Source organism: Felis catus, chromosome A3 (genome assembly GCF_018350175.1).
Source record: "Felis catus isolate Fca126 chromosome A3, F.catus_Fca126_mat1.0, whole genome shotgun sequence".
Taxonomy (NCBI): domain Eukaryota; kingdom Metazoa; phylum Chordata; class Mammalia; order Carnivora; family Felidae; genus Felis; species Felis catus.
Window position 1 is genome coordinate 26,428,381 of NC_058370.1, and position 20,757 is coordinate 26,449,137.

General features: G+C 37.1%; 1 protein-coding gene across 9 annotated transcripts in view; it reads right to left on the reverse strand.

Moving 5' to 3' along the window:
* Positions 1-20,757, reverse strand: part of ASXL1 (ASXL transcriptional regulator 1) — a 75,111-nt gene that overhangs the window by 17,174 nt on the left and 37,180 nt on the right. The gene's annotated exons all lie outside the window — the stretch shown is intronic.

The following is a 20,757-nucleotide window of genomic DNA, read 5'->3' on the forward strand; positions in this document are numbered from 1 at the left end:
AGAGCCACACCATCTTCTATATTAAGAAAACTCAACATTGTAAAGATGTCAATTCTCCCCAAACTGATTTGTAGATTCAATAAAATTCCAATAAAACATAATTTTTCTTGACTCTACAGTCAGCCCGCTTCAAATCCTCTGTCCTCCTCTCTGCCCCTCTCCTGCTTGCGCGATCTTAAAAATAAACATTAAAAAAAAAAGTCTTACTAAATTTAACCAACAGTTCTGAAAACATGAATGAATTTAATGAGAATTTGTAAATACCACATAAAAACTATTAATGTGTACAGAAAGTTTATAGATCCAAAGGTAAAATTCAACTTTAGACAATGGAGGCTAAAATGGTCTGTTAATGATGTTTTAATTTTGTTATATGAATCCTAAAGAGGAATTAAAGCTAGCAAAGTAAACTCCTTGTATGCTTGAAAAAAGGCTTCATCATTTTTTAAAATACTTAATGTAAAAAAAGTTCTATTGAATTTGAAATCCATTTGCATTATCACAAGCAATTTCAGTATTATAGCTGTCAAAGAAAGAAAAGAGCTGTTATTTTAAAAATGAACACTCTTGGAACACAGTTTAAAGAGAAAAAAAAAACTGAGCTCTTCTTAAAGACAAAAAAAAAAAGTTTCCATCAATGAGAAATAAATTCTCATCTATGATTTGCCACCCACCACTGCAAAGTTTCCAGTTGATTATGACTTGACCACAGGCCCATGATCCCTCCCCTGAAACCCTTAGATCTAGATAGGTTTTAGAATTCAAGATTTCTTGAATTTTGGGTGGTAATATAGTGCATATAGTTTTAATGTATCATATATTAACACACATTAATATTTTTCGAAAGAACATGTATGCTCATACCAACTAAAATAAATAGCTTTGTCAGTTGGGATCAGAGTTTGGCTACCAAAGGAGTTTAAGACTGGTCAAGTTTACTGCCAAATGAGTTAGGAAAAAAATTTTCCAGTTCTCAAAATATTTTAGATTTCAGAATTGTTAATACAGACAGTAAAGAAAGTATGTTTCTCAGTACAGTTTTTTTAAAAGATTTGGAAGTTTTATAATTCTATTTCTCACCATAGTTATAAAATAAAATGTAAAGCAAATTAAATAAAATGTTTTCCTCAAAGCCTCAGAGAAAGCCTCCAAATCACCTCCATTTTACCCATTAAAATGTCAAGGTAAGTAGTCCTCTAGAAAAATTCTCATGCATTTGCACATGGAGACTACAAAAGTAAAAAGGTTATTACTGCAGTGGTATTTGTAATAGTAAAAAACATAAACATCCATAATAAGAGACTGGATAAGTAACATTAGGTATATTGGTATGATACACTATTCAACAGGAGTTGAAAGAAATAAAAAATACACCTATATAAACAGACTACACATTTTTAATGGATCCACATGAATGGGAAGGACACACATTAGTAACAATGGTTGCTACTGGGAAGGAACAAGGGTCATAGGTCCTGGGTGGCAGGTGGAGGGATAGGGGTCCGTTCTGGCATGGAGGCAATGGAAGTCAAGGTCATTTCCCATTTTCTCTGCACAAAGACCTGAGCTTCCATTTAAACATGGCAAAAATGGACACAATTCTCTGCATCCTCCTGAAGCCCCATTAGAATGACTATAAGGGAAAAAAATAAAGGTATAAATGGACAAAGGGAAAGGGGGAGGAAAAAGGCAGCAGATGAGAGATGTCAACAGAATTCTGGAAGATGGATAGCAGGAAGAGAGGAAGTAATGGACTCAGCAGGGAAAAGAAAGCTGAAGTCTGAAGCTGCAGAGGGAAAATCCAAAAAGCCGCCAATTAGTACTGCAAAACCCCCAAGAGGACAGTGATTAAAAGTACCAGGAACCACTCCACACAGAGGCGAGTCATAGGAACTAAGACTTGAGAACTAGCTGGAAGTCTGAACCAGAAATTGGACACCTCAGGTCCCCTCTCTGTCCCCAGTCAGGCAATACTCTTCTCCGGCTTCAGAAGAAAACAGATTTATATTCTAGTTGGATTCAACCATGGAGGGTCCAGAATAGAGAAGACTCCAGCTCAAGGAGTCAGGGAGGAAATGAGGTGCCATGCCCTAAACAGGAGCAGTAAGTCAAAGACCACATACAAAACAGTGATACCATCAGCTCCCTTCCCCAACCTGGCTCCCAAAGCTCTCCGAACAGTGGCGGCCCCACAATCCCAGCCCTGCCCTGCTCTCAGCTAGCGGGCAAGAGAGGAGAGGATTTCTCTTCCTGGAAAAAGTGACTAGCCTAAGAGAAAATACCTTCAAGTAGATAACTGTGGATCTCAAAAAAGCATCTGGGTCCCCACTCTCCATCCCAGCCAACAAATAGTGTCCACAAGCACAGAATCTGCCAGTCCTCTCACCACGTATGACCTGTCAAGGGCCACCAGAGATCTGAGCACAACTGTCAGATGAAACATAACCACCAAAAACAAAAGGACTTGAAAGGAAGCAGAGATAATGAAGATTTCACAGTAAATGTTCTCAAAGAGCCCCAAAACAAAAAGTACAGAATGCTATTTTTTTTAATTTTTTAAAATGTTTATTCATATTTGAGAGAGAGAGAGAGAGAGAAGAGAGAGAGAGAGAGAGAAAGTGTGTGAGCAGAGGAGGGGCAAAGAGAGAGAGAGAGAGAAAGAGAAAGAGAGAGAGAGAGAGAGAGAGACAGACAGACAGACAGACAGACACGGAGACAGAACCTGAAGCAGGCTCCAGGCTCTGAGCTGTCAGCACAGAGCTCGACGCGGGGCTTGAACCCACAAGCCATGAGATCATGACCTGAGCCGAAGTCGGACACTCAACCGACTGAGCCACCCAGGCGCCCCAGAATGCTATTTAAAAAAAAATAATAAAGGAACATCAGAGAATGTGAGTAATCTGCTAGAAATATAAAATGATACAAAACAAAACAAACCCCCCAGCAACAACAAATAGGTTATTTCCCAAAGAACTGACTCAGAAGAAAAAGAAAATCATCAAGAAAGTCCCACATCAAATAGAAGTTCCAAGAGAAAATAGAAAAGACAAAAATTTTCCCAAAATGAAAAGACCTGAGTTTCCAGGTTTAATAAGGCAAAATGCCCTTACACAATGAATGAAAAAAAGATCCTAAAATCTTCCATTCAGAGAGAACACATCACATACAAAGGAATCAGAATGGTATCATGCTTCTTCAAGAGCCGTTTTGAAGAATGTAATATTTTCTAAAATTCTTTTTAAGTTTAAGTAATCTTCATCTCTACACTCAACGTGGGGCTCAAACCTATGACCCCCAAGATCAAGAATCACATGCCCTTCTGACTGAGCCAGCCAGGTACCCCTCTTCTAAAATTCTTAAGTCAAACCAATAATCCAGTATGGAATACAAAATAAAGATATGTAAGGCTTCAAATACTTTTACCTCCTATGTACCTATTCTCAGGAAGTAACTGGAGAATCTATATTACACAAATAAATTATAAAAAACAAACCAAACTAAACCATAACAAAAATGATACCTGCTCAAGATCTAGGAAAGAGAATATATCACAGAATACAGGTGAAAAGAATTTCCAAGGTGATGATGAAGGGAAAGCCCAGGTAAACAGCTATGTGTATGCCAAACAGGGTAACCAACTTACCCCCATATGCCTGGGACTTTCCCAGTTTCAGCACTAAAAGTCCTGTGCCCCAGGAAATTTCTCAGGACAGTTGCCACCCCCCTCCCCCCAAACACACCAGGAATAGGAGAAAGAACAGTTCCAGGACTAACCTTCAGAAGAAGACTGAAGGGGCACCTGGGTGGAAGTCGATTAAGCATCCAACTCTTGATTTCGGCTCAGGTCATGATCTCACAACTTTGGGATTGAGCCCTGAATCAGGACCTGCAGAGTCTGCTTGGGATTCTCTTTCTCCCTCTCTGCCCCTCCCTCTCTTTCTCTCTCTCTCTCAAAATAAATAAATAAACTTAAAAAAAAAAAAAAAAAAGGAAGACTGAAACTGATGTGTTTGACCACATCAAGAAGAACTTCACAGCTGTTAAAAAGCATTAGCTTCATCTTTTCTATTTGTAATCCATTTTGGTTTTTATCCCTCATCTTTATTATGTATTTATTTGTAAGTATATGAACCACAGCATGGTTATAAAAGTCAAAACTATTTAAAAGGTTACACTCAGAATTAACACCACCCTCCTCCCCTTCTCTTCCCACCCCACCAACTTTCCACTCCATTCTTACCCACCCCGTTAGGGAATCAATCCCATTAGTTTCTGGTTTATTTCTCGTGTTTCATTTCTGAACAAATGATAATATACACATCTATTTTATTCCCCTTTTATCATCAAATTGTATGCCACAGACAATATTTGTTTTCACTTAACCATATATCCTGGAAATCACTCAATCACTACATAGATAACCTTCATTCTCTTCACAGCTGCATAAAACTTCATCATACACATGTACCAAACTTTATGCAAACATTCCCCCATGTACTGGCATTTAGGTGGCTTTTAATATTTCACAAAGAAATATTACTGTCTTGAATAACCTCATGACTCTGTACTTTTGTATCATTAAAGGTGCCTCTTCAGGGTAAATTCCTGAAGTAGAAATGCTGAGTCAAAGGTTAAATGTAAATGAAATTTTGTTAACAGTACCAAATTCCCCTGGAAAAAGTTTAGTGGATTTGTGTTCATAACAGCAATGTCTGAGTGCCTGTTTTCCCACAGCTTTGAAAAGAGAAATTATTGTGATACATATGTGCAGAAAACTTTAAAGTATTTCAAATGACTAACAGAACCACACTGAAGAAGGGCAGGGGTGGATCTAACCCAAGTAACTTTTGAACACACTATTTTAACTATGCACACTTGGGCTAAAGAACTAAATAAATGATAAACAAATAATAAGCTCTCCTTTTAATAGATTTGCTTTTCACAGTGGAATGGAATGGCAATTCTGAAACCATTAGATGTATTCTGACTTAAGCAAATGAGCTGATAATAAAGTAGATCATGGGAGCCAGGATTCTCACTGTTGGAGCAGCTAGTTATAAATACGGAAAGGTGTGAAGCTGGAATGAACCTGCAGTAAAAGACTGGAATCAGAGGTACCAGTATGAATCAACATATGTAAAAACAGACAAATACAGAAAAGACACAGATGTGTACATGTATAGCTCCTGAGGATCCTGAGCTCCCTGGGAAAATGACTGATACCAAAGCTGGGGCTGGAAAATACAAGCTAAGCCCAGACACATGGCTGGGCCAGAAAACAAAGAAGTGAAAAAGAGTTCAGAATGAGGGGGACCTGTTAGAAGGACACAAAAGCCACGCTGAAGGGAGTCCTGCTGGCCACTTCTGTACAATTTCTGCATTAAAGTTAATGACAGTAGGGGCACCTGGGTGACTCAGTTGGTTAAGCATCCGACTTTGGCCCAGGTCATGATTTCACAGTTCGTGAGTTCAAGCCCCGCATCAGCCTCTAGGCTGACTGCTCAGAGCCTGGAGGCTGCTTCACATTGTGTGTCTCCCTCTCTCCCTCTGCCCCTCCCCCACTCATACTCTCCCAAAAATAAACATTAAAAAAAATTTTTTAAACAAAGTTAATAACAGTAACAGATAACTCAATAATAAAATAACAATCCATAAATTCATAATGAATAAACAAATGAGGGAGAAAAGAAGGCTCTTTCTTACTGTAGAATGCCAATAAATGTCAAATTAATTTTAAAAATCACCACTTGAGGGGTGCCTGGGTGGCTCAGTCAGATAAGCATCCGACTCTCGGTTTTGGTTCAGGTCATGATCTCAAGGTTCGTTAGGACTGAACCCCACGTCAGGCTCTGCAATGACAGCGAGGCGCCTGCTTGGGATTCTCTCTCTCTCTCTCTCTCTCTCTCTCTCCCTCTCTCCCTCTCTCCCTCTCTCCCTCTCTCCTCCTCCTCCTCCTCCTCCTCCTCCTCCTCCTCCTCCTCCTCCCCAGCTCACATGCATATGCCCTCTCTCAAAATAAACATTGTTTTAAAATCACCACTTGACAACCATCAGACTAGTAACTTTCAGGTAAGACCCATTCATCAAGGGATGCTAAAACTAATGGATGAAAGTTTGATGAGACTATATACACTCAAGGCATCTCTTTACAAGGTAGTTATTATTTACAGTGAAGAAAATGGCAGACCCCACCTCAACCAAGTGACTGAAGTTATCATTAGGAGAAATCAAATAGAAATCATTTGTATCCTAATACAATGCACTGAGAATGCCATAACTTCTGAAATATTCCTGTCAAAAGCTTACTACTTAAATCTAATAATGAAAAAACATTAGACAAACCCAGACTTGGGGAGCTTTCTAGAAAGTGAATGACCTGTATTCTTAAAAAATACTAAGGTCACAAAAGACAAAATTTGTGGAAACTTTTCCAGATTAAAGGAAATGAAAGAGACTTGACAAACAAATGCACCATCTGATCCAGGATTAGATGTATCCTGAACCAGAATGTCATAATTAGCATTAATAAAACAACAGGAAAAATTTGAATTAAGTATGCAAATGAGCCAGCAAGCAATACTGTATCAACATTAATACTCTAACTCTGATCATTGCTATGTGGTTATGAAAGAGAATTTTCCTTGTTTAGTAAGGAACATTGTGTCTGCAACTTACTCTGATACAGGAAAAAAAATATGTAGAGAATGACAGAAAAAATATGATAATGTGATAAAGTATGTAAAATTAAGGTTTTTAAAGAATCAACTGAATATATTAAAGAAAAAACTGAAAAAAATTTAAAAATCATCTCCACTTGCAATAGCACCAAAATTAAAAAACACTTTAAAAATTTCAAAACACAGGCAAAACCCCAATGGAAACTATAAAACACTGCTAGGAAAAAAAGAAAAAAAAAAGACTACTTAAATCAATGGATATACCATATTCATGGACTGGAAAAAAAATCAACATCAAAATGTTAATTTTCCACAAACTGATCTACAAATTCAACACAACCACAATCAAAACCCAACAGGCATTGTTTTGGCAAAAACCGACAAGTTGATTTTAAAGTTTATATGAAAACTTAAAGGACCAGGAACAGTCAAAACAATCTTGAAAAAGAAGAAGTTAGAAGACTCATACTACTAACATTACCTGATTTCTTGACTTATTAAAAATCATGAGAGTATGACACTGGTATAAAGATAATAGATCAATGGAACAGAATAGAATACCAAAACATATCTACGTATATAAGGGTCAACCGATATTTGACAAAGGCACCAAGACTATTCAATGGGGAAAAAACAAAGTCATTTCAATAAATAAGACTGAAACAACTAAACAAAAACACAAATCTGAACTACTACCTCAAATTACACCACAAAATTTGGAATGGGGGCCTGGTGGCTCAGTCAGTAGCGTGTCTGTCTGACTCTTGACATCAGTTCAGGTCATGATCTCACGGTCATGGGATTGAGTCCTGCATAGGACTCCGTGCTGAGTGTGGAGCCTCCTTGGGATTCTCTCTCTCTGCCCCCTCCCCTACTCATGCTTTCTCTCTCTCAAAATAAATAAGCAAGCTTTAAGGTTTTTTTGGTTTTTGTTTTTTTTGGAGAGAGAGAGAGAGCACGTGTGCAGGGAAGGGGCAGAGAGAGAGAATCCCAGGCAGGCTCCATGCTATCAGCATGGAGCAGGATGCAAGGCTCGAATTTACTAACCGTGAGATCATGACCTGGGCCGAAATCAAGAGTCAGATGCCTACTTAACCGACTGAGCCAACCAGGTACCCCTAAATAAAAAAAACTTGAAAAACAAAATTAATTTAGATCACAGACCTAAATACAGGAACCAAAAATATAGTTTCTAGAAAGAAACATAATATTTGTGTTATTGGATAGATTTCTAAAAACATTAACTATATGTTTCTTAATGTGATAAAATGACTTTCCCAAAATTGAAAACCTCTAATCACACTTTAATAAAAATGAAAAGGCAGCCAAAAGACTGGCAAAAAATATTTGCAACACATATATCTGACAAAGGACTTACATCCAAAGTGTATTTAAAAAAAAAAAAAAAAAACTCTACAAATGAAAAATAAAAGACAAACTATTTTTTTAAAAGGAAAAGCTGCCACTTCCCTCCCTAAACTAATCTTTCTTTACCTGGGGGCAGCGGGAGGATGGGGGGTATGGGGGAGAAGAGCCCTGGAGGCCAAGAGTAGGGTACCATGCCTGAGCAGGGCACAGAAGGTCTCCATGCACAAGGATGGCAGGGTGTCGAAGTCAAAGCTCAAGAAGGGTGAAATGCCCAAAGAAGGTATGACAAGACAAGGGGGCAAAATGCCAAAGCTCAGCTGGGGTGAGGAGGGCATTTATACGAGAGGGCACTGGTGTAGGCAATCAGAGCATGAAGCAAATGAACCAATCATCCCTGGGAGACCAATGCAATATACGGTGTTGGGAGTCCATGAGGGGTAGAGAGGTCATCTTTGTCAGAGAAAGGCAGCAATAGTGATGGGAGAGGAGATAAAATTATATAAGGGGATGGAGGGTTAAACAAGTAAAAATATATTAAGTAACAGGAAAAACAGGAGCTAGATTTCTTACTGTTGGTGAAGGCAGTTACAAATATGGAAAGAGAAAAATGAGAATGAATCCTCCGGACTTGTATTAGAATTTGTGGTATTGGTGTAAATTCATGGTTTTTAACAGGTTCAGATGAAGCTAGACATATAGATGTAAGTGCATATATGTATACGTATGTAAATATCCCCAGATTTTCCTTAGCCTCTTCCTACTGAGAGGAACTGGTATCAGCAATACCCCAATAGCAGCAAGCACACTAGAACCTAAATCTTGGTTTCTCGATACCATTATATACTAAAAGAACCAGGGATCCATGGAGAAATGGCTAATAGTAAGGGTGAGGGCAGGGAAAGTACACAGTGAACCTACATCATCTTTCTGGCAACAGCACCCCAAGACTGATGGGAATTTGTCAAAGGGACATAGAAGCCAGATTGACAAAATCCCCCCCAGCTAAATTAGGAACAATTTGAACACTTAAATAGTTTATAGATTACAACCCACTGAACAAAACAGAAAACCGTGATTTCATACAGATATAAATAAATAAACTGAAATTTAGAAGGAGAATGGGATAATAGAGTTTCAAAGCTTCTCCCCAGGAGAAAAAGAGTTTTACAGTGATTAAGCCTAGCAAATGCTACTTTAACTAAGTGATGTAAGTGGACATTAGTAATAGGACAAATTGAAACAATGAGCCTTTTGACAGGATGCACTAAGAATATAGCATCATTTCTCTGATATATCTGATGAAAACACGTATCTGAGTCTAATCATGAGAAAACCTAAGAAAACCCAAGAAAATCCAAACTGAACAACATTCTATAAAATAACTGGTCTGTAAGCTTCAAAGGGGTCAAGGTCATGAAAGTCAAAGAAAGATTAAGAAAAAAAAACAAAAAACTATTCTATACTGAAGGAGACCAAAGACTTATGACAACCCCAGGTGGCATGTAATTCTGAACTAGAACCTTTAGGCATAAAGGATATTACAGGGACAATTAGCAAAACTTTAATGGAATCTGATGATAAAAATTTCTCAATGTAATTTTCTGAATTTGATGGATGCATTTTGGACATGTAGCTGACAGACATCCCCTTTTTTTTTTTTTTGGAGTCTAGTTGACAACGTTACATTAGTTTCAGATGTATAAAACAGTGATTCCACAAGTTTATACATTATGCTACATTCACAAGCGTACCTACCATCTGTCACCATACATCACTACTACAGTATCACAATGTTCCTTATGCTGTGCTTTTAATTCCTATGACTGATTCATTCCCTAACTGGCAAGAAGCCTAGATCTCCCACTCCCCCCCACCCACCCACTTTGCTCCCCACTCTACTGCCCTCTGGCAAGCATCACTTTGTTCTATTTTTATAGGTGTGATTTTGCTTTTGTTTATTCATGTTTTTTGAGTGTTTTTCGATGAGATGAAGTTATATGGTATTTCTTTCTCACTCTGACTTACTTAGCATAATACCATCTAAGTCCATCCATGATGTCTCAAATGGCATGATCTCATCCTTTTTTATGGCTGCATAATATTCTATTGTATATGTATATATATGTGTATGTCTTCCTTTTCCACTTGTCTATTGACAGGACACTTAGTTTGCTTCCATATCTTAGCTATTGTAAATAATGCTGCAATGAACATATGAACATAAGGTTGCGTTATTTTTTTCAAATTAGTGTTTTTGTTTTCTTTCTAGAGTAGAATTATTGAATCATATAGTATTTCTAATTTTTTAAGGAACCTCCATACGTTTTCCACAGTGGCTGTGCCAGCTGACATTCCCGTCAACAGTGTAGGAGAGTTCCTTTTTCTCCACATCCTCATCAACACTATTTCTTGTCTTTTTTATTTTAGCCATTCTGACAGGTGTAAAGTGGTATATCACTGTGGTTTTGATTTGCATTTCTCTAATGATGAGTGATGTTAAGCATCTCTTCATGTTATCTGTCTGCCACCTGTATGTCTCCTTGGGAAAAATGTCTATTCAGGTTCTCTGTCCATGTTTTAATCAGATTGGTTTTCTTGGTATTGAGCTCTTCTTCATATATTCTGGATATTAACCCCCTTAATAGATATATCATTTGCAAATATTTTCTCCCATTCAGTAGGCTGGCTTTTTGTTTCCTTCACTGTGCAAAAGCTTTTTATTTTGATGTAATACCAATAGTTTAGTTTTTGTTTTTGTTTCCTTTGCCATATGAGACATTTTTAGGACTTTTACGGTTTCAGGTCTCACAACTTAGGTCTTTAATATATTTTGAGCTTATTTTTGAGCATAGTGTGAAAAAGTGGTCCAGTTTCACTCTTTTACATGAAGCTGTCTAGTTTTACCAGCACCATTTATTGAAGAGACTCTTTTTCCTATTGTATATTCTTGCCTTTGTCATAGATTAATTGACCATATAATCATGGGTTTATTTCTGGGCTGTTCTGTTCCACTGATCTGTGTATCTGTTTCTGTGCCAGGGCCATACTGTTTTGATTACTACAGCTCTACAGTATAGACCTTGAAATCTAGAATTGTGGTACCTCCAGCTTACTTTTCTTTCTCAAGATTGCTTTGGCTATTCAGGATCTTTTGTGGTTCCATACAAATTTTAGTATTATTTATTTCAGTTTTATGAAAAATGCTATTGGTAATTTGATAGTGACTGCACTGAACCTGTAGACTGCTTTGAGTAGTATGGACATTTTAACAATATTAATTCTCCCAGTGCAACAGATATCTTTAACTGAAGTATTAACAGTAAGGAATTAAGACATGAGGCTCTAAAAGCAGTTCAGGAAAAAAGAAGTTCTTTGTTCTGTACTTAAAAAAACTTTTCTGAAAGGTTATCAATGTTACAAAATAAAAAGAAATTCTTTTTTAAATGGGCAAAATACTTAATTAGACGTTCAAATAGGAAGATGATAAAAAAGGCCAATAAACACATTAAAATGTATTCATCATTTATCATCAGAAAATTGTAAATTAAAACAATGAGACATAAAGAAAAACATACAATCATATCCATTAATGCAGAAAAACTGTTGAGAAAATTTGACACATATTCATGATAAAAACTTACAACAAACTATGAACAGAAGGGAACATCCTCAACTTGATAAACAGCAAAATACCCACAAAATATCTACAGCTAACATCCTACTAATGGTGAAAAACTGAATGCTTTCCCTCAAAGACTGGGAAGAAGGCAAGGATATCCATTTACAGCACTGCTGTTCAACACAGAGCCTGAAATCCTAGCCAGTGAAATCAGTCAAGAGAAGAAAATGACAGATCAGAAGGAATGTATAACACTGGCTCTATTCACAGATGACAAGATGGCCTATATAGAAAATCCCAAGGAATTCAGAAGAAAAATTCCTAGAACTAGTAACTAAGTTTATCAAATTCAACAGGCTAGAGGTCAACACACAAAAATCATTACTGTCTATATGTTAGCAATCCGTAATTAGAAATCAAAATTAAAAGCACCATACCATCTATAATAACTTCCCCCCAAAATTAAATACTGAGGTACAGATCTAACAACACATACAGAATCTGTACACTAAAAACTACAAAATGCTGGGGTTGCCTGGATGGCTCAGTCAACTAGTTGAGCATCCAACTCCTGATTTCAGCTCGGGTCATGATGTGATGGTTGTGAGATCGAGCCCTGAGACAGGCTCTGTGCTGGGTGTGGAGCCTGCTTAAGATTCTCTCTCTCCCCCTCTGCCCCTCCCCCGCTTGCACAAGCACATTCGCATGCACTTTCTCTCTAAAACAAAAAACAAATAAAAACAAAACAGAAACAAACACAACAAAATGTTGATTAAAATATGAAAGATGATCTAAGAAAATAAAAAGACATACTATATCCATAGATTGGAAGACTCAACACAGTCAAAATAACAATTCTCCCCAAACTGATCTACTGGTTTAATGTATTATTTACTATTAAAATCTTAGCAAAAAAAAATTTTTGTAGATCTAGTTAAGATGATTCTACACAGAGAGGCAAATAAATTAGAATAGCTATTAACAATTTTGAAAAATAATAAAGTTGAAGGAATCATACCACCTAATTTTACATCCTATCATGACTATGTAACACTAATCAAAATAGTATGGTACTGACAGAGGAACAAACATAGGGGTAAATGGAATAGAGTCCAAAAGCAGAACCTTTTACAAAATATGGCCAACGGATTTTTGAAGACCTGTAAAAGCAATTTAACAGAGAAAAGATAGTCTTCACAATTAAATGGTAATTCAAAAACCGGCCATTCCAATGCAAAAAATGAACCTTGATGTAATTTTATACCTAATTCAAAAACTAACACAAAAGGAATAACAAACCTATTTGTAAAACATAAAACTTTTAGGGGCATTGACTGGCTCAGTCAGTGGACCATGTGACTCTTGATCTCAGGGCTATGAGTTCAAGCTCCATGTTGGATATAGAGATTACTTAAAAATAAACTCTTTAAAAAAATAAAATAAAACTTTTAAAATATAAGAGAAATTTGTATCATCTAGAGTTAGACAAAGAGTTCTTAGACATGATACACACAAACACAAAAAATATATAAAATAAAAATTTTAAATCAATAAAATGGATCTCATCAAGATTAAAAATTTTGCTCTGTAAAAGACATGCGTAAGAAAATAAAAAGATAAGCTATAGGCTTGAGAAAATATCTGCAAGTCACATATCCAACAATTTGTATCTAAACAACTCTATACATTCAATAATAAGAAAACAACCCAATTAGGAGCAATTCAGTAATTCAATAATTGAATTCAATTCAATAATAAGAAATAATAAGAAAACAATTCAGTAATAAGAAAACAACCCAATTAGGAGCTCCTGGGTGGCTCAGTCAGTTAAGTGTCCAACTTCAGCTCAGGTCACGATCTCACAGCTTGTGGATAGAGCCCCACGTCAGTCTCTATGCTGACAGCTCAGAGCCTGGAGCCTGCTTCAGATTCTGTGTCCCCCTCTCTCTCCGCCCCTGCCCTCTGTCTCCTCAAAATGAATAAACATTAAAAAAAAAATTTAAGAAAACAACCCAATTAGAAAATGGACAAAAGATTTAAAAATAAATTACACCAAAAGATATTGAAATGGAATATAAGTACATGAAAAGACACTGAACACCATTAGCCATTAGGAAAACACAAATTAAGTCTTTGAAATTACTGTGCATCTATTAGAAGAGAGAAAAGGAAAAACAGTAACAATACTAAGTGCTGTGGAGAAAGCACAACAACTCACAACACTGCTAGTGGGAATGAAAAATGGTACTCCCACTTTGGAAAAAAAGTGTAGCGGTTTTCAGAGTTAAACATACACATATCCTGTAACCCAGCAATTCCACTCACAGCTATTTATTTTCATACTACAACCTGTTAGAAAATTTTCACAGTGGCTTTATTTGTAATAGCCCCAAACTAGTAACAACTAAATGTTCCTCACTGGAAGAATGGATAAACAACCTGGTATTCATAAAATGGAATACCAGTTCAACAATAAAAGAACAGTGTTGATAAACACAACAACTTGGATAGATCCCAAATACCATGATGAGTGAAAAACACCAATCTCTAAAGGGAATATATTATATGATTCTATTCCACTCTGGAAAGGATAAAATTGTAATAAGGCTATCCTAGATACGATCTAGCAGATTAATTTTATATTGTTGTGTAACAAATTACCACAAATTTAGTGGTTTAAAACAACACACATTTATTATTATCTCAAGTTTCTAGGGGTGAGGAGCCTAAGCACGGTTTATGGGTCTTCTGCTCAAGGGCTCACAAGTTTCAAATCAAAGTGTCAACTGAACTGCTTTCTTTTCTAGAGCTCAGGGTCCTTTTCCAAGCACACATGGTTATTGGAAGAAAACAATTTCTTGTGGTTGTAAGACTAAGGTCAATTCTTTCCAGGTGATCAGCGGGGCCTGTGCTCAGCTCCTAAGGATCTCCACAGTTCTTGTGATGTGGCCCTCTCACAATATGGCAGCTAGCTTCTTCAAAGTCAGGAAGAATTGCTCAATTCTTCCATCTCAGACCTTCAGGTCTTCTGTTAAAGGGCTTGCCTGATTGGGTCAAGCCTACTCAAGATATAGCCATCTGACTAGGGACTTTAATTACACCTGTAAAATCTCTTCACCTTTGCCATACCTCTCGAACTGTGAGATCATGACCTGAGCCAAAATCAAGAGTCGGTTAGGATGCACTTAAACGACTGAGCCACCCAGGCGCCCCTCACCTTTGCCATATCCTATTGTGAGAAGCAAACTGCAGTTCTCACCCCTATGACAGAAAAAATGATAACAGATATAGGTTATCAGGGATAATCTTAGAATTCTGCCTAACGCATCCAGCCTCCAGCCATCTCTCCAGCTGACCACATACAGAAGAGCCCAGGCCAGATAACTGCAGATAATCTAAACCAGGCCAGACCAAAAATACAGCCTATCCCAACAATTAAGTATACAATTAAGTATACAATTAAGTGAATTAAGTATACAATTGTTTTTAAGGCACTAAATTTTGGGACAGTCCGTTACACAGTAAAAGCTAACAGATACAACACACATGAAATACTTAGCCATACGGAATAATCAAGTGGGACTCAATGATCAGGCAGAAATGTCTCTATCGATGGGGCCAGTAATGCCAAAAGGAAACGTACATATTTTTAACATAAAAATAAAACAAATTAAGCTTCACTCATTTAGTATATGGATTGACACTGCTGCCCTTTTTCAATTATTATGTAAGTCTTATGTCATATTCAGTATTCTGAAATTCGGGGTGCCTGGGTGGCTCAGTCAGTTAAGCGTCCGACTTCCGCTCAGGTCGTGATCTCGCAGTTTGTGAGTTCAAGCCCGGCGTCGGGCTCTGTGCTGACAGCTTAGAGCCGGGAGCCTACTTTGGATTCTGTGTCTCCCTCTCTCTGCCCCTGCCCTACTCACGCTCTCTCTCTCTCTTTCAAAAATAAATAAACATTAAAAAAAAAATTCAGTATTCTGAAATTCACATACTTATTCTCAACATGTTTCATATGCCTCATTAGATAGATTTTACACTAATAATGTGAATACCAAAAACAACAACGACAATAATGATAATAATAATAATGTGAGTACAGGGACACCAAGAAAACAGTAGGGCTGACGTTTTTACACCGAATATATAAACTTTTCATCAGGTATGTTACAAGGTAAAATCAATGATGAGCATTAACATACCTGAAAACAAGTTACCTGAAGTTTTCAAAGGCTGGAATATAATATATCCTCTATCATTAATAAATTCACTTTCATGTTAACTATTTTTAAAATATACTAGAATTAAAATTTTTTTTCATACCTATTTATTAGAGAGAAAGAGTGAGACAGAGCCCAAGCAGGGGAGAAGCAGAGAGAGAGAAGAGGAGAGAGAGGATCCCAAATAGGTTCCACACTATCAGAGCAGAGGCCAATGCGGGGCTTGAATCCACCAACTGTGAGGTCATGACCTGAACTGAAATTAAGAGCGAGATGCTTAACCAACTTAGCCACCCAGGCTCAGGCCCCAATATACTATAATTTTTAAATACTCTTAAATTTGTTTTAGACTGTATTTCACAATGGGCATATTATGAAAGAATACATGCTAACTTCTATCCAGTTACAATGGTATAAACAAGTACACACACACTTAGGATGTAAACTCAAAATGTTTTTATTGCCATTAAGGGAAAATTTTTTAAAGCGTGAATCGCACTGCCGTCAGCAATGGAAAGCATTGCAGTGACATGATCAGAGCGTGCTTCAGAATAATTCTGACAACAATCTGAACACTGCATGAGAGATGAACAGAATCTGAAAACCAGACAAATATTAAGAGACGAAGGCAGTAGTCAGGCCAGAAGTAACTGCTACCTGAGTAAGAATGTCAGAACTGTAAGGAAAAGACTGTGATGTAAGTAAGAAAGAATGAGAAGAACATATCCAAGCTATTTTTGTAGAAGAAAGAAAAGGAAATAAGAGAACATATATATCTGTATAGCTTTGTAAAAATAAACACCGAAAGGATAAACCTCACTTAACAGGCTGAAAAGCAAGACTCAAAAGGATCCATTTCCAAGTAACTTTATCTGCATTCCAGGACAAAGCTCAAAACCTAAGTACAAAAATATACACAACCCAAAGTAAAAATCACAGTGGCTCTCATTCAATCAAAAATTATTAGGAATGCACAGAACCAGAAAAATCTATAATGACCTATAATGACAAAAGTAATAGAAACAGACCCAAAACTGATACAGATGACAGAACTAGAGGAAGAGATAAAAAGTTATTCTAACTGTATTTCATGTGCTGAACACTGAACACATGAAGCAGATATGTATGAAATATAAAAAACACCCAAACAGAACTTCTAGAGGTAAGAAATGCAATGCCTGGATTAATAGCAAATTGAACCCTGCAGAAGAAAAGATGAATGAGAGTGAAGATATACCAGCAGAAACTACCCAAAACAAACAGAGTAAAAAGACTGATAAAGAATGAACAGCACATCAGTAAGCTACAACCTCACGTGGCCAGATACCCAAAGGGAAATGAAAGGTGTAGGAGAAAAATATTTGAAAAACTAATGGCTGAATATTTACCAAATTTGATCCAAGAACACAGATTAAAATAACAGCATATATCTCATCAGAAATAATGCAAGCTAGATACAGTGGAGCAAATTCTTTATAGTACAACCTCGAATTCCGTATCAAGAAAATATTTCTTTAAAAAGAGGAAATCATTTTTCAGATACATAAACGCTTTAAAATACTATCACTAGTAGAGGCGCCTGGGTGGCTCAGTCGGTTGAGTGACCACTTCAGCTCGGGTCATGATCTCACAGCTCATGAATTTGAGCCCCACGTCAGGCTCTGTGCTGACAGCTCAGAGCCTGGAGCCTGCTTCAGATTCTGTGTCTCCCTCTCTCTCTGCCCCTCCCCTGTTCATGCTCTGTCTCTCTCTGGCTCAAAAATAAATAAACATTAAAAAAAATTAAAATACTATCACTAGCAGACAAGCATGACAAGAAACATTGAGGAAGTCCTTCTACCAGAATGAAAATGGTACCTGACGGGAATGTGGATCTATCCTAATCACAGACAATGAAGAGCACCAGAAATATATAGGTACTAATAAGACTTTTTTTCTTATTTCTTAAATATTTTGAAAAAACAGTGCACTGTTTTGTTTTATTTTTTAAGACAATGGATTAAATGAAAAATAGTAACAATGTACTGTGGGGTTTAAAACATATGGAAGTGAAGCATATGACAACAGCACAAAGATTGAGCAGGGAAAGTGGAAGTCAACTACTCATAAGGTTCTCAGAATACAGGTAAAGTGGTATGATGTCATCTGAAGATATACTGTGATAAATTAAATATCTATACAATAAACACTAAAGCAACCGCTAAAACAACAAAATAAAGACAGGTACAACTCAGAGACAAAAAGGGAACTGAAAATACTTTTTAAAAATTCTTAATCCAACAAACGGCAGAAAAAGAAGAGAAAAAAAAGAACATGGGGTGCCTGAGTGGCTCAGTCAGCTAAGCATGAGACTCTTGATTTCGGCTCAGGTCATGATCTCACAGTTCTGACTTCGGGCCCCACGTTGGGCGCCGCACTGACAGTGCAGAGCCTGCTTGGGATTCTCTCTCTGCCCCTGCCCCACTCACTCTCTCTCTCACAAAAGAAATAATAAACATTTAAAAAAAGGAATGAAGAACAGATGGACAAAGAGAAAACAACTAACAAGACAGTAGATTTAAACTCTACAGGGGTGCCTGGGTGGCTCAGTCGGTTAAGCGTCTGACTTCGGCTCAGGTCATGATCTCGCAATTCATGGGCTCGAGCCCCACGTTGGGCTCTGTGCTGACAGCTCAGAGCCTGCAGCCTGCTTCTGATTCTGTGTCTCCCCCTCTCTCTGCCCCTCCCATGCTCATGCTCTCTGTCTCTCAATAATAAATAAACATTAAAAAAATTAAAAAAAAAAAAAACTCTACAACATCAGTAGTCACTTTAAATGTAAATGGTCTGTACACCCCAAAGAAAAGGCAGATTATCAAACTGGGTAAAAGTGAGATCCAACTTTATGATGCCTGCAAACTAACAAACAAACCCACCCCACTGGAAAGATAAAAGGATGGAAATGTACATAGCATGCAAACACTAACTGAATGAAAGCAGGAGTGGTTGTGTCGTTATAAAAGAAGGTAGATTTCAGATCAAAGAATATTACCAGGGCTAAAGAAAGTCATTTCAAAATAACAAAGGAGGGCACCTGGGTGGCTCAGCTGGTTAAACACTTGACTCTTGATTTCGGCTCAGGTTATGATCTTATGGTTTGTGAGCTCAAGCCCCACATCGGGTCAACTGCTTGAGATTATCTCTCCCTCTCTCTCTGCCCCTACCCTGCTCACTCACTCTCATTCTCTCTCACTCTCAAAATAAATAACCAAACATAAAAAAAAAAAAAAAAAATGACAAAGGAGTCAGTTCATCAGGAGGAAGACCATTTTGGAGCACCTGGGTGGGCCAGTAAGTTGAGCATCCAACTTTGAACTTTGGCTCAGGTCATGATCTCATAGCTTGTGGGTTCAAGCCCCAAGTTGGGCTCTGTGCTGACAGCTCAGAGCCTGGAGCTTGCTTCAGATTCTGTCTCTGTCTCTCTCTGCCCCTTCCCTGGCTTGTTCTTCCTTTCTCTCTCTCTCTCTCTCTCCCCCCAAAATAAATGAACATTTAAAAAAAAAAAAAAGGAGGAAGACAATCTTAAATGTTTATGTATTTTTAAGTGAATTTCAAAATACATGAAATAAAATCTGGTAATACTAAATGAAGAAATAAATCCACAATTAGAGATTCAATTCTCTCTGTAACTAATAGGATAAGTGGATATAAAATCAGTCAGAATACAGAAGATTTGAACAAGGCTATCAACCAATAAACTCATCAACATTTACAGAACACAGCACGTGACAACAGTAGACTACACATTCTTTTCAAGTACATATGGAAAATTTTTCAAGACAGACCTTATTCTGAGCCATAAAACAAGCCTCAGAAAATTTAAAAGGATTCAAACCATACAAGATATATCCTCTTACCACAATGGAATTACATTAGAAATCAGTAACAGGAAAGTTCTCTGTCTCCCAAATATAGGGAAATTAAATGATCATACTTTTAAATAACCAGTAAAGAAAAAAATCAAAAGAAAATTATAAAGATATTTTGAATGGAATGAAAATAAAAACACAATATATTGAAATCTGTTGTACACATTAAATGCTTATCTTAGAAAAAAGGAAAGGTCTCAAATACTTCAGCTTCCATCATGAGAAAGTAGAAGGAAAGAAGAGATATATTAAACCTAATTCAAGCCTAAGAAAGAATTAAAAAAAAAAGAGAGAGATCAATAAAACAGACAACAAAAGACGTCAATGAAATCAAAAGCTGATTTCTTTTTAAGTTTATTTATATATTTTGAGAGAGAGAAGGTGCAGAGACAGAGGACAGAGAGAAAGAGGGAAAGAGAATCCAGGCTCTGCACTGTCAGCGCAGGGCTTGAACTCACAAACCATGAGATCATGACCTGAGCTGAATGAAGTTGTATGCTTAATCACCTGAGACACCGCAGCTGCCCCCAAAAGCTGATTTTTGAGATAATCTCTAAAATGGATCAGAGTCATCAGGTAAAAACAGAAAACACAAATCACCAATATCAGGAAGAGAGCAGAGGCATTATTACAGACTCTGCAGGTATTATGAACGTCCTTAAATTTTGACAATTTAGATGAAGTGGACACAAACAAAAACTCACATCAAAATAAGTAGAAAAACTAAAAATGTCTATATCTGTATAAAAGAACTGAATTTGTAATTAAAAGTTTCCAGGCTCAGATGGCTCCACTGGTGAATTTTATCAAGCATTAAAGGAAGAAATAATAACTCAGAATAATAATAATTTTATAGAATAATAATTCTATAAAAACTCAGAAAATCTAGGGGCGCCTGGGTGGCTCAGTCGGTTAAGCATCTGACTTCAGCTCAGGTCACGATCTCATGGTTTGTGGGTTCAAGC